This window comes from Tripterygium wilfordii, chromosome 19 (assembly GCF_013401445.1).
Source record: "Tripterygium wilfordii isolate XIE 37 chromosome 19, ASM1340144v1, whole genome shotgun sequence".
Classification (NCBI taxonomy): Eukaryota; Viridiplantae; Streptophyta; class Magnoliopsida; order Celastrales; family Celastraceae; genus Tripterygium; species Tripterygium wilfordii.
In genome coordinates, this window is record NC_052250.1 from 10,578,697 (window position 1) to 10,584,696 (window position 6,000).

The window sequence follows — 6,000 nt, forward strand, 5'->3', positions numbered from 1 at the left end:
GTCCTTTAGCTTCATCAATTGTCTTCTCACAAAAATATGATCATTGACCTCAATAAAGGAAGCATGTGCAAGATCTTGTTTGATGAAGACAAGAGATCCTTCAAGTGACCAAACATGTCCCTCCAATCTTGATTTCAAACTCTGAATTTGGCAGCACCAATATATCCATATTATACAGCCCTAAGGCTAGTTCCAATCATCAATCAAAATGCCTTAGTGGAAGGTTGATGAACATAGGTTTTTCTTGGTTTTCTAGGGATCCAAGCTCATACTTGAAAACCAGACTTCAATTCACTTGAGCAAACTGAATTCTGAGTGATATAACATCCTCATGATGATTAACCTACAAAGAAATAGGAGGTAGAACTCCCCAATTGCATGTAAGCTCAAAGAGCTTCATATAGAGCGCATAGGTTAATTACATTAGAAAAACAACCCAGAAAATTCGTATTACTGCATGATAAATCATTTTATATATATTAGAATGTCCACATAAAATTTCATAACAATCGGAAATCGTTTGGTCACTCAACCAAACAATTTGATCACTAATAGTGAAACCGATAAATTCTAAATGTAAATTCAAAGTCATTTTGCAAACTCAGTGTAAATGACCTTTTCTTTTGAACTTTTCTAAATCAAATATGTTCATAGTGATGAAACTAAGATGCACACGAAATTTCATTTAAATCGGAGTTCATTTGGTTCACTACGTTCACAAAGAACACATATGCACAAAATTAGGTAAAACCTAGTTTTGACGGAATTTAAGCATATGACCAAATATATATGTGATGCACTTAATTTCTCATGATTATAGTCCTAGAACATATATTAAACCTTCATGTGCATGTGGTTCAAGTTTCAAGTAATTTGGACCTAAGTAAGATAAATTATGATCATTAGAAGATTAATACCCTAACTTAGTCCATGTATATTTATTTTCAAAACTTAATTTCCAGCACTATCTCAAAAATATATAGATACCAAATTCACATAGAGATATGCATAAGCCTTCATTTGTATATGCACAATTAAGATATTAAACAATTAACCAAATAACCATTTAAGCATGTTTTCTAGCATTTTAGGATATGTTCAAGTAAAGCATGCTCACACACATTTTAGTATACAATCATACACAATCATCAAAAACACAATGTTGACTAGACACTAAGTCTTGGTCCAACAATCTCTTCATATTCCATTCGTATAAATATTCAAAAGTAAGAATCATCATAAACCAATATCTTTCTCAAGAAATCTTCAAGGATGGATACTCCTAACTCTCCACCTGTAAAAGGGTCTAGAACTGATGAAGGTTCTACTTCTAAAGAAGAAGAAGGTGGAGGTGATCCCAGATTCAACCTCTCCCCTATAAGGGAAGACGTATACGAGGACGATCCCCAGAAAACTATCGAATCTCTACAAGAAGCTTTGAGGGAAACCAAAAGGAGACTTAAAAAAGCAACCGACAAAGTTCAAGACTACAAAAGGCAACTTATGGTTTCAAGGTATGCCATACAAGGTGTTCGATATATGTCATGGGGCAGACAAGCAAGTACTCATGACCCAGATAAATTGCACGAAGCAATCACTGAGATCACAGTACAACTTGGATCTGTTGCAGATGGAATAGACAGTGTTCTTTATACCCTAGAATAAAATCTTTGTCCAACAGCCTTGAGTCCTTGTAAAAACTTGGAGAGAAAGAGTTTTGTTGCTTGAAAACCCAGGAAAAGAGTGTGTCCAATCCTATAAACGTGGCCCCTCTTTTATATCCAACTTAGGAATCAAAAGAAATCTAATTTTAGTCGATCTCAGAAAACTGCCCTGTCAGGTACTGCTCGAGCGGTAATGGCCGCTCAATCCGTGGAGAATGCAGCTTCTGTCCCCGCAGCCTTATTATACTCCGCTCGATCTCCCCTGGCAGCTTGAGCGGGAGTGAGGGCAACTTCTGTTACGAGATGTATATACTAGACCGCTCAATCAGCTATAAGCGCTCGATCGGCCCTGATTCACTTCAACGTACTCCTTTCTACGCAATTTCGTTCGACTTCGTATATTTCACTTCATAATTGATCACGGGCTCTCCTACAATAAAAACAACAAAAGACTCATATACTACCAACCCAATTTTACTAAAATTATCAAGAACTAATATAGATCTATGCACACAAGTGGAATAAAATATGTACATATATCACCTACCTCGGTCGGATAGGTGTGACCTACCTTGATTAGATGGGTTGGGTCCACATCGGTCGGGTAAAGGGAGCCTACCTCGTTCATGTAGTAATAATGTACCTCGGTTAGTAACGAGCTACCCCTACTCTTAATTTGGACAGTCTTTTCCGACAATGGCAAGGGAGGCACTTTGGTTAGGTTTGAGATACTTCCTCATTCTTGCCTAACTAGTTTAGGGGTGCCACATGACTATGTATAATTGGAGGGGCTATTTTGGTAATATCATATGCCCTCACACTCGCATCAAGGCATGTTTCGGCGAATGGATAGAAGGGTAATAATGACCCCTTGACAGTTCATATTTATGACCCAGATGGGGGAACATGAAGAGTTGCTTCATCTAAGACCGTTTAATATGTCCATATTCCTCAAGTATAAATAGAGTGTGGGTAATACTGTGATTTTTTACTATTGTTTTTCACTTCTCAAAATCTCGAACGAACTACTCTTATTCTGAGTGAGCTACCCTTATTCCGAGCGAGCTATCCTCTTTGCAATACGAGCTGCTCCTTTTCACTCTTCAAGTTAGTTCTTTCTTCACTTCTTTATTTATCTCTTTAGATTCTGATACTTTCATCTCGGCCCCTTCCCGAGGTGACTCCTCAGATTCAACTTCCTCTCCTTATGAAAGATTTGTATCCGATGATGGCTCCTAGGTGAGCATCATTAATTTTCCTTAGGATGGCCTTAGTGGTGCTACAACTCTTCGAGATGCACATCTTGAGATAGATTCGTCGAATAGTGTTCCTCCCAATGAACAAATTGGGGGTCTCGTTGGGGATAAAGGTACCGAGCCAACTTGTCTCTCAGGCTTGGGCGTAGATGACCATTGAATCAGGAACATTCAAAAGGACTTTAATATCCCCTAGCCTTGTCGTCATTTTTCTTCATTCATTAAAGCTCAAGGCTCGGATCCCTTATCCTCCCGCAGTTACTAATTTTTTCTGCCTCTTCAGCAAGGTTCTCATCGCAAGGTTCCTTTTCATTCTTTTGTCGTTCAACATCTGTTTAAGTTGAGTCATCACCCACAAAAAGACATACTATATTACTTTCAGTACCGAGATCATGTTGGGGCTGCACCCTATGACTCTTCCATCAAGGATTGGAAAAAGGGCTACTTTTTGTTAAGGCTCCTATCCAGCCTAATGATCCTATCCAGCCTAATGAACATATTCCTTTCCACACAACCTTCAAGGTTCCTTTCCGTTCCTTTTTTAATTTTGTCCTTGAGCTAATCTATCATGGGGATGAGGAAATTCTTAGTGGATTGATGTAGTTTCTTCCTCCCGATCCCATTATTAGCTTAGATTTGAACCATAAGTGTGATGGGGCTCGGTATTCTTCAACTTAGAAATTTGTTTTGATATATTTTACATTTAATAACTCATCTCTTGTTCAATTTTCACAAATCCGACAACCATAGATGACTACATCAACATGTTCAATACTAGTATTGCGGGCACCAAAAAGTAAGTTGTCGCCAAGGGAGGGAACAAGAAGCCTACTGCCAAACATCCGAGGAAGAACACCTCGGGTGAGATTGTTGCTGCCGATGAATCGTTGAATGCACTAACCGAAGTACATACAGTAGTTCGGGAGACTCGACTTCCTTCCACTATGTAGTACTCGGTTTTCGTCTGGCCCAAAAAAATAGAAAAATAGAAAAACTAAAAAATATAATAATAATAATAATTCAAAAACCCGTTCTGGAGCCCGTAAGCTTACAAAAAAAAAATAAAAAATCAAAGCCTATTTCTTGGACCCGCAAACATGCAAAAATCCTAAAGCCCATTTCTTGGGTCATAAGCCCATAAAAATTCAAACCCAAACCCAATACAACAAAACCCTAGAAAATATCTAAAAAAATAGGAGAATTAAATAAATAATAAATAAAACCTTTAAAAAGGAAAGGTGACACCTTTAAGGTTTTTGTAAAAACATTGGAAAATACCAAAATATTAGTTTCTTAGTAGAAAATAAATAGGGTTTGGGGGGACATTTTGATAAAAGGATGAAATAGGGTTTTATAGTGATATGGTATAAAAGAAATAGAGATTGTGGGGGAGAGAAAGCAGCCGCACAACACAAAACAAAGAGAAAAAAAAGAAAAGAAAAAAAGTCAAAAGGAAGGCAGCTGCACAAGGGGAGGAAGAAAAAACAAAAGAGAGAAAGGGGAGGCGGCACAAAGAAGCAAAAGAAGAGAAAAGGCACAGGGGTAGTGAAGAAGTTTTGGGGCATAAAAGAAGTGGAGTCACCGGACAAAGGAGAAAAGAAGGAGAAGAAGGAGTTTCACTCTCTTCGGTTTTGTTCTTCCGAGAAGGTAATAGATCCACTCATATTTGACACTTCTTGTTACCTTTCATTATTTATGTTCCTGTAGTTCTACTTTGCATCTCTTTATTTCTGATTCCTTGGATCTGGCTTTCTTTCTTTGGATTTGATTGTTGGAGGTTTATGTCCTTGTTTGCTCACTATTGAAATAAGGTTTTTACTCACTTATGTTGGTTCGGTCGTAACATATGTTCTTTGGATGTTGTGATGTATTGTGTATGTATACGAGTTTATATATATATATATATATGTGTGTGTGTGTATGTATATGTATATATGCTGGGTTTTTGATATCTGTATGTATGTGTTTGTATATATACCGGTTTATGTGTGCTTGTATATATGTGTTCATATGTGTTTGTATATGTATATACGGTGTGTGTGTGTACAATGTGTTCTTGTATGTATAGGTTTTGTGTGTGTATATATATATATATATACAGTATATGGGTGTATATATATATGTATGGTGTGTATATATTATAGGCCGTGTGTGTGCATATTGATCTGTTTGTGTATAAATGAATGTATATATATCTACGGTTTGTAGGAGTGTATATAATATGGTTAGGGGTACACATGTGTATATGTATATTTGTACGCATGGTTTGACCGTATATGGCATAATGAAAATATGTTTGTATGTGTATATGTATACTTGATGCTAATTTGATCACTTGATATTATATGTGAATAACTATTTTCCCCCTCTTTTGTGTTTACTTGTTGGGCTTGGGTTGAATGAACTACTTGGGTCGAGGGGCAATTTGGAGGACTTGGGCCAAAAGGAATAATTAGAGGATTTGGGCTGGATTGTAGCAATGGGCCTCACGGGTGATATTGGATTTTTGTACATTTTATTATTTATCATACATAATTGTAAAGTGTAAGCCTTGTAATAGTGTAACAAAAATAGTGGATGTAAAATAGAAAATGCATACATGATATTCTAGGATGTTAGAAGCATATAGAAATTAGTAATTAATTTTGTGAATAATGATTGCATTAGAATGCATGCTTAGGACTTTGATTTCTCACACTATGCCATGATGCTTAGATGTATGTTAGGATTGTTTGAATGCAATGAAAATGAATGCAACGCGTTAGTCATTAGAATTAATCAAAGCCGTCTCACCTTAATAAACACATCAAAATTAATTTATGGAATCTTTATGTTTTGTTTAAATACCAAGGAGCCTTCAAGATATTGGGGTTCCATTGGCATTCATCCAAAACATTTGGATTTCGTGGACCCGGAAAACAAATATGTTTATAGGGATTAGGAAAATTTATTTAAGGACCCAAAAGAGGGGGTTTAAAGATATTTGGCCCGTCCGATGGGCCTTAAATGGATTATTTCTTTTCTCATGAAGAATATAATTGTGAGTAAGGCTTGAATTGAACATTTTTCATTGATTGTGG